The sequence below is a fragment of the Myotis brandtii genome, unplaced genomic scaffold (assembly GCF_000412655.1).
Source record: "Myotis brandtii unplaced genomic scaffold, ASM41265v1 scaffold3686, whole genome shotgun sequence".
Taxonomy (NCBI): domain Eukaryota; kingdom Metazoa; phylum Chordata; class Mammalia; order Chiroptera; family Vespertilionidae; genus Myotis; species Myotis brandtii.
Genome location: NW_005364160.1, coordinates 222,071 through 232,158, shown reverse-complemented (window position 1 = coordinate 232,158; position 10,088 = coordinate 222,071).

Here is a 10,088-nt window from a genome sequence, read left to right as displayed (position 1 = left end):
CGGACTGAAGGGTCCCAGGTTCAATTCTGGTCAAGGGCATGTACCTTGGTTGTGGGCACATCCCCAGTGGGTGGTGTGCAGGAGGCAGCTGATCGATGTTTCTCTCTCATTGATGTTTCTGACTCTCTATCTCTCTCCCTTCCTCTCTGTAAAAAATCAATAAAATATATTTTTTTAAAAAAAAGAGAGAGGCAAGGTTACCTGCCAGGGCTCACATAACAAATGACCCCCCACATCCAAGTCCAGAGCTCCCTACCATGTGGTACACTATGGGTGCCAGGCTCACCTATTCTGAGCCCCTGGCATGAACACCGTGTACCATGAATTATACTGGAAACAGTTGTTGTTCTTCCTTGTGATAACTGGTGCCCTGACCTGTGTTCCAGAGAGTTCTCTGTACATGTCACCCTACTCCATGGAACTCAGAGACTACACCTGGACATCACTGCCTGTTTTGTCTTATTGGAACAACTGTGTGCCTCTGTGTTAGGTGGAGTGAAGAGTGAGGACTCCTGGAAGAACTTGAATCTTATGGAGGCAGAGGAAGAAGCAAATGCAAAATTCTACCATGATCTGATTATCTAAAATGCCAAGTCACAGCCTGCAGAGAAACTCAGATCAGAGCTGGTCTGTTTGAAACCAAACATATAACTTCACATTTGCCCCTGCTTTTGCAGGTCTCATGCTTCAGACCTGATCCTAGCAATTTTTTTTCTTTCATTTCTATCGACCAAGATAATCAGTAGTAGCTTTCGCCCATGTATAGCAACATACCTTCACTGCCTTACCCCAGGACAAGTCATCTCTTTGGCCCTTTGTCAGAGTCTGAAGAGACTTTGATCACTTGCTATTCCTCAGAACATCATGTCCGTCCGTCACACTGATAACATTGTGGGAGCTGACAGTAAGGAACGAAAACAGCAGATATCCGAGGTGCTTTATCATGTGCATTCCTGAGAATGGGTGATGCATCTGATAATAGTTCAGGACTTGCCATATTGGTGAAATTTCTAGAGAGCCATTAGTCTGGGGCATGTATGGATAGTCCCTTTGAGGCAGCAGACAAGTTGCTGTACCTGTACTGTCCACCATGAAGAAAGACACAATGCTTGCTAGAGCTTTCTGGATTTTGGAGAGAACAAAATCCACTTTGGGGCATTTTCCTCTTGTCTATGTAAACTCAGTAGACATAGACAAGGGGATGCAAACTCAATGCTAGTTTGAGTGAGACTCAGAAGTTAAATCTTTGTCAGTTTTGTCTATCTTTTCAAAAATTAAACTTTTGGCTTTACTGGTTTTCTTATTGTTTTTCTATTTTGTTTGTCTCTGCTTAATATTTATCACTTTTTTCTTTCTGCTAGTTTTGGGTTTAATTTGTTCTTTTTCTAGTTCAAATTGTAAAGTTAAGTTGTTCATTTGAGATCTTTCTTGTTTTTATTTACTTATTTATTTTTAAAAATAGGTTTTTATTGATTTTAGAAAGAGGAAGGAAGAGGGAGAGAAAAATATCAATGATGAGAGAGAATCATCTATTTACTGCCTTCTGCATGCTTCCTACTGGGACGAAACCCCCAACCCAGGCATCATACCATGACCTCCTGGTTCATAGGTCAATGCTCAGCCACTGAGCCACACCAGCCGGGCTCGATCTTTCTTGTTTTTAAATGTTAGAATTTATAGATATAAATTTTCCTGTTAGCACTGCTGTTGCTGTGTCATTTCTGTTTGCATTTATCTGTAAATACTTTCTAATTTTCCTTGTGATTTCTTCTTTGATCCATTGGCTGTTTAATAATGTGTTGTTTAATTTCAATAAATTTGTACATTTTACATCCATTATTGATTTCTACCATTGTGGTTGGATGACATCTATCTTTTAAAATCTACTGAGACTTAATTTGTGACCTAAAAAATGGCCTTTCCTTGAAAATGTCCCATATGCAGTTGAGAACAATGTGTGTTCTGTTGTTAAGTTGATTATTTTGTATATGTCTATTAAATCTAGTTGTTTTATTTTGTTAGTCCTCTATTTCCTTACTTAACTTCTGTCTAGTTATTCTACCTATTATTGAAAGCAGGTATCGAAGTCCCCAGTTATTTATTGTAGAACTGTCAATTTCTCACTTCAATTCTGTCAGTTTTTGTTTCACATATTTTGATGATTGTCATTAGTGCACAAGTATTTATAATTGTTACTAGAGGCCTGGTGCACAAAATTCGTGCACTTGGGGAGGGGCATCCCTCAGCCTGGCCTGCGCCCTCTCGCAGTCCAGGAGCCCTTGGGGGATGTCCAACTGCCAAGGAGGTGGGAAAGGCTCCCACCACTGCCGCTGCACTTGCCAGCCATGAGCCCAGCTCCTGCACTGAGTGTCTGCCCCCTGGTAGTCAGTGCGCATCATAGCGACCAGTCGTTCTGTCGATTTGCATATTAGCCTTTTACTATATAGGATATCTTCTTGCCATATTGAACTGAACCTTTTATTAAGATAGAGTGTTCTTTTTTGTCTCTTGTAACTTAATATATATATATATACACACACACACACATATATATATATTTGATTTTAGAGAAAGAGGAAGGGAGAGGAATGAGAATCATTGATCAGCTGCCTCCTGCACAACCCCTAATGGGGATTGAGCCCACAACCCAGGCATGTACCCTGACTGGGAATCAAACTGGTGACCTCTTGGTGCAGGGCATGATGCTCCAACAAACTGAGCCACTAGGCCAGGGTATTTGCCAATCTCTTTTGATTGGAGAATTTAATCTATTTATACTTAAAGTAATTGCTAATAAGGAGGGACTTACTTCTGCCATTTTGTTATTTGTTTTCTATGTGCCCTATAGCTTTTTTTATTAGATGGATATACACAAAAGTGTTAGCACAGGGTGACAAAATTAACAAGGACTGTTATTATCCCCACTTTGCAAATGAGAAAATTGAGGCACAGACTGGATAAGCAACTTCCCAAAGTAAGTGGAAGCTAGGATTTGAAGCCAGATTAAGTCTGTTATAAATCTCCATGTTACATGACATTTTCCAAGTTCTCTTGGTAGAGCTCTCTCTTTTCACCAGCACAAAAGCTGAGAGTCGTTGATAATGTAGTGTTAGGTTGATGTCAGCAGTGGAGAAATTAATCTAGAGATGGATTATTTACAAAAGTCATCACACAAATGTTGGAGGAAAATAGATATACAGATCCTCCCCCACCTCCACAATCACCCAGACTTCCATGAAATGTGCATGTCGGGGAAGAGGAAGCTCCTGCAACTACACAGTGCTCTGCTTCTGCCTATATTACCTGCAACAAAAAGCAAAAAACAAGTACTCCTTGAATAGGAATTCAGTGACCACCTGTACGCATCAGTTTATGGCCTGGGGCAGAACTCATGGATCTGCCACAACCAGAACCATGATTACAATCTGAGTCTTTGAAATCTATTCTGCTCATCGCCCACTCCCTGTGCAGGGGCTCTGTGGTTCCCAGAGGACAGGAAGAACTGTCAGTGAAGACAATCACCAGCATTTCTGACTTGAACATCTTCAGAGGTAGGTGGATATCAGAGTCCCGGGGCTGTAAGTGTAAGCCTGCAAACACTCTTGTTTGTGGCTTGGTTGGATGAGTTCCTTTTTTAAAAATTAATCCTCACCTGAGGATATTATATTCATTGATTCCTAGAGAGAGTGGAAGGAAGGGAGGGGTGGGGGTGGGGGTAAGAAGGAGAAAGAGAGAGAGAGAGAGAGAGAGAGAGAGAGAGAGAGATGTGAGAGGGACACATCGATTGGCTGGCTCCTGCACAAGTCCTAGGCCTGGGATCGAACCTACAACCCAGGTACATGCTCTTGACTGAGAATCAGACCCAAGACCCTTAGGTCTGTTGGGCCAACCACAGGGAGGATGAGTTTCTTTTTCAAATCAAGTGCCCAGATCATGCCAACACTATTCCTCTATAGAAGAAAATATATGAGAAGGTATTTAGGGGTAAATTCTTAAAATAGGTGAATCTGAACAAATGGTATTCAGATGCTCTTTGTACTATTCTTACTCTTATAACTTTGAAAATATTTCCAAATTTTTTATAAAAAAGTGAAAGACAACCCATCTAAAGGTTCATGTGCCTCAAATCTTATTTTTTTCACACATGCCAAGAGGAGAAAAAGTTCAGTCTCTCTAAAGAGTTTTGCACCTTTTAAAATGTCTCCAGGTAATGTGCCTGTTTTTGAGCATTTGGGGGATTTCAGCCAATGCATGTAGGTTATCTTCTGCTTGGTTGAAAACACCAAAGCAAAAATAAAGACTTGCGGGGGAGACAACTGGTCACTTGCAGGGAAAGAGAATTACCCCATTGTGACTGTATTACTCATAGTACCCAGACTTCTTTGTCTTTGCTTCTTTTCTTCCTTTCTGTTTGGCTTAGTCATGTGAAGCACCAGGTTGGGAGTGAGAGAGGACTGGGGAAAGGAATTTTTTTATAATATGTTTTTATTGATTTTTTTAGAGAGAGATGATAAGGAGAGGAAATGAGAGATAGAAAAATCAATGATGAGAGAGAATCATTGATCGGCTGCCTCCTGCATGCCCCCTCCTGGGGACTGAGCCCAAAACCTGGGCATGTGCCCTGACTGGGAATGGAACCAGTGACCTCTTTGTTCATGGGTTGATGCTCAGCTACGAAGCCACACCAGTCGGGCAAGGAAAGAAATAGTTTTGAACACTACTTAATCTCCTGCTTCAGAACCCCACCTGTTACCACCAGTGAGCTGCCTAAAATAATAGCCATCAGTTATTTTGCAGATTGTTCCAAGTCCTAGACCCTCTCTTATTTTTTCTTCTTCACATTGATCTCCATCTATTATTGTGTATTTCTTTGATGTATCTTGTTTATTGGGTGTCCCCTTTCCTGGAATATAAGCTCTATGAAGGGGGTATTTTCTTGCCTTTGTTCATTACCGTATTCTCTTAGTCCTTAGAATAGTAGTAACTTAGTAGAAGTATTTGTGAGACAAATAAATTTAGGACAAATGAAAAAAGGATAGAATCCCACTCGCTCAGCAGACTTAATTCCAAATAAGTTAAACAGTTTTTAAAAATGACCACAATGAAGTCAATGAAATGAAATAACTTTCACTCGTGTAAAAAAGAGTCTAAGTTTGATAATAATAATAGCCAACATTTATTTTGCCTATTCTGTGTGCCAAGTCATATGTACAGTGCTTCATATATTCAATTTTTGCAATGTGGATACTAATGTCACCCCCATATTACAGATGGAGAAAACTGAGGTTCTGAGAAGTTAAGTGTTTGGCCAATCATAACTTATATTAAACTAAATGTGTTGGGGTTGGGTTTCAAGCTCAGGTCTCTCCAACTCCAGTGCCCACATTTTGTTCTTTGTCCTTTACTATCCTGACAGTCTTCAGTGTGGTAACAAGTGGGAGAGAATTTCCCTCCTATGGTGAGATAAGATGTGTATCCTATTGGTAGAATAAACCGATTTCAATGGAGAAAAAACTGGTAATAATTATCTAGGGTTCAAGATAGGCAGTATCATTTTCCCAGGACTTCCAGATTGACGAATTTGCATTTAACCAAATTTTATTGGCAAGAAAGTTCCCAATGACATTAATTCTTTCCTCTAGGAAAGAGAAATTACAAATTGTTAGGTGTCTTATGATTAATGGGAAAATATAAATGATATGTTGTGAGAGTATTTGTGGGAGACTTGTTCTTTGTCTCAAATTTATTCAGAAGAGCTACTTCTTTCCCTGCCTCTGTAGGAGAGCTTGGGTATAGAAGTTGACTTTTCTAGACACTGCCTAAATTTACAGCATATATAAAAGCCTAAGTCCATGCAATAGTCAAGATACTCAGCTTGAATTAAAATTGTGGGCTTTTTCCACATCTAGAAATCTGCATTTGGGGAAGAGAGTGGTCAGTTTCCTCTCTCTCTCTTCTCCTGCAGTTGGCTAAGTGCCATTTTGAAGTTGGAGGAGGGAGAAGAGGTAAGGGAATCTAGACAGTTCTTTCTGGCAGGTAGTATTGCACCTTCGTGTTTGTGCTTTCTGGGCTTAGTACTGCTTAGAATGGACTCTGTCACAGGTGTTATTCTGGGTTCTTTAAGTCTCTCCACACACCAACTGATAGAAGTTTCTCAGCTGTGGTTCTCTTGATATGGCTAAACCCAGCTCCTTTCTGGCTGGCATTTACTTTCTACTTCCTTCTGCTGGGGTCATATGGCCCTCCCGGCAGCCTGCCTGGGATAATCTGGCACAAAGCCACACTGGCTCTTTCTTGCATTTGCCCTGTCAAATTAGTGCAAGTAGTGCAAGCTGTAGCCTCTTTCTTATAGCCATAGGTCATTTCGGTCAGCGTCTTAGGCCTTTGTGTTCTCAGGTATGACTTAGACACCTCTCTACTGTGTCTCCACAAACTCTTGGGGCCATAGAAAATTCAGTGGGAGGTATCGTTCAAGCCTTTCTGGTGACTTGGAATGAAGAGAGCACAATATTCTTTAAAGAAAATCTGCTCAGAGATCTCCTCCAAAAAATATGTCAAATTCCTGACAATTTTCCACCTTTAAAACAAGTAAAGGTTTTACGAGTTCCTTAACCTCTTTTGGATCATCTATCTCTCTCTTTTCAAAAGGCCTACAAGTTGATTTGTCTCACAGGTCTTGGCCAAAACTTTCATTTTAAGCCATGTTACAAATTTTTAAGCAAAAGTCAAGATACATAATAGCAAGCCTGATATGAACTCAGTTTTACAAAAACAATTCATATTCATATATATGCACATAGACAGAATAACATATGCCAATATAGGGGGATTACTGGAAATATCTCATTATTTCCTTTGTACTTTTTTAGTGTTTTAAGACTTTCGTATGCTAAATTTGAATGATCTTTAAAGGAAAGGCAACACATTTGTAAATTTATTTTTTCTGCACAGGAAGGCACAGAGTGTGAGATGACCTTTTAGCAGTGCTTAGCTCACATGTGTACCTGTTGTTGGATGGGTAGAGGGCAAGGGGGAATAATTAGAAGACAAAGTGTAAAGAAATTCAATAAGCACTTCCTCTTGCTTTACAAATCTATTTATATCTCCTCATCTCTAGCAACAACTGATAAGGAAAAAAATTCCTGACAATATATATTCAGACAAGTATGGTCAGCATCATGAAGTTCTGGACACCTCTACTCATGACATTCCTGTATATGGTGCTACTGTCTGTGCTGGGCGAAATTAAGGAAAGATCAGACTTTAAAACAAGTAAAGATTTTTAAGAGTCCCTTCTAGGGACTGGGGTGATGAGGCTGGGTTGGAGACAAAGGGTGGGGGATTGTTGTGCTTGTTTCTGGACAAGTGAAGGGGTATTTTTGTGTTTGATTCAAGTCCTACCTTCCCTGGGTCATGTATTGGAGAATCACAATGTTTTTATGCACAGAGATCTAAGAAATTCCCAAGTTGAGGTCCTTTAATGTTTCCTCTTCCAACCTTGAAAGTATCAATGAGTATCTGTCCACTTTTATACATATTCCATAGGTCAGAGGATATACTATTTCCCCTGAAAGGCTAACTTTGAGGAGGGAGCACCAATACAGAGTTGCTATATCTTCCCATACTTTCAGAAGCTCTGTGTCCTAGCTGTGTGTACTTGGATGAGCAGTACCAAATGGGTATTTCTTAATATACCCTTTGTTTTAGTGATAGGATCTTTCAGAATGTGAAAAAAATAGAAAAGAGACATGAAATGAGTCCTTAGTGGGGCAAAGTTGGGGGTCATATCATAGGAAAGAGGAATCAATGGAGGGGACCAAAAAATTGAGTGAGAGAAAAGTATCTGAAGAGAGGCTGAATTATTAAAGTCAGAGGGTCAGCAAGGAGGGGACGAAAAAAGGAGAGAATCTGCTCTTTACTCTCCCTGGTCTAGCTTCTCACATTGTGAAATAGGCATGGTAATGAGGCTAGAGGCTTTCTCAGGCCATGAGGTCTCCTGTTATGTAAGTGTAGATTTTATAGGAGAGCACACACAGGCTGAAAGTACACTGAGTCCTGCCTCTAGGATGCCCAGACATCTGCAACACAGGACCTGTGGGAGCAAAGAAGGCAAACATATAAGTGAAGAGGCAGTGAGGAGGGTCAGGCAGGAGATGTTTTTGTAAGGCAGATACCTTAGATACCTTGCTAGGAACTTGGGCTTGGATTCTCATAAGGGTTGTTAAGCTTCTGAAGGGCTTCTCTTCCCATGCTTGCTAACTCTTACAGTTTCATCTCAATTTTAGGGGAGAGAACGTTAATTGAGGAGTGCTGGGGAGAGCCAAACATCGATGACTGTAACAAGAAGTGTTCTAAAACCTTTATATGTGTAAGGGTAAATTACACATGCTGCTGGACCTATTGTGGCAACATCTGTTGGAGAGTGAGTTGGGAGATGTGTCTTCAATGATACTCACACTCTTCTTGATGCTGTTATTCCTAAAGAGAGCACTGATGTACCCCAAATCCCAGGCACAAAAGTAGCAGAAGAAAATATTTCCTAAACCTGGAAAACAATTCACTAGTAAATAAGCCAAGACATCAGGTTGGGGCACAATGCTTCTTTCATTATATAATCAATGCCTGTGCTCTCAGTATATTATGCAACAGTTTGCTTTTTTCCTAATTTTCATCCAGAATTTTTTGTTGTTATTGTTGTTGTTAATCCTCACCTGAGGATATTTTTCCATTGATTTTTGGGGAGAGTGGAAGAGAGAGGGAAAGACAACGAAAAACATCAATGTGAGAGAAACACATCGATTGGTTGCCTCCTGCATGAGCCCTGACCAGGGCCCAGGCTGGGAGAAGTCTGCAACCAAAGTACATACCCTTGACCAGAATCAAACCCGGGACCCTTTGGTCCACAGGCCAATGCTCAGAGTCTAGCCACTGAGCCAAACCAGCTAGGGCTCATCCAGATTTCTAACCATTGCCTCCATAGTCAGGCCTTTTAATGAGCCCTTTGTCTCAGCCAGGCCTCACATTTCTACCCTTCTCTGTTCAATCAACTAATACCAACTTCCTACCCGTTCTGGAGTGCACAATTCCTATTGTTACATAAAGTATATCTGTCCCATGTTCTGGCAGATGGGTAATATTAAGCTTGGGAATAAATGCTTATTTCTCAGAGCTTCATAGCCTCTTAACATCTACCCTTTCTCTCTTGCAGAAAATCTATGAAAGATAGCTAAAACCATAACCTCAAACCTGGGACACCAGTCAGTTCTCACCGAGGGCTGCACAGGAGCAAATCCTTGACAAATAAACTCATTTACCAACAATGGCTGTTGGCTTTTTCCTACTCCATTCCACTACTCTTGATTGCCTTATTAAAACACGCAAATGGTTCTTATTCTACAGTGTACATAAGCTCCCAACACTTCCTTCCCCATCTGATGACCTTAGAACTGATAGGCTAATCTTCTAGAGTACTCCCATCTGCACTGAGCGTGTCTAGAGCATGAGAAGGGAACAAATAATGCAAAACCCATGGAAACCATGAGACTAAGTGCTCTGAAGGCTGAGATTTATTATTCAGACCCAGATCATGACAGAATGCTTCTTCCTCAGCCTCCATAAGATTCAAGTTCTTCCAGGAGTCCTCACTCTTCACTCCACCTAACACAGAGGCACACAGTTGTTCCAATAAGACAAAACAGGCAGTGATGTCCAGGTGTAGTCTCTGAGTTCCTTGGAGTAGGGTGACATGTACAGAGAACTCTCTGGAACACAGGTCAGGGCACCAGTTATCACAAGGAAGAACAACAACTGTTTCCAGTATAATTCATGGTACACGGTGTTCATGCCAGGGGCTCAGAATAGGTGAGCCTGGCACCCATAGTGTACCACATGGTAGGGAGCTCTGGACTTGGATGTGGGGGGTCATTTGTTATGTGAGCCCTGGCAGGTAACCTTGCCTCTCTCTTTTTTTTAAAAAAATATATTTTATTGATTTTTTACAGAGAGGAAGGGAGAGAGATAGAGAGTCAGAAACATCAATGAGAGAGAAACATCGATCAGCTGCCTCCTGCACACCACCCACTGGGGAT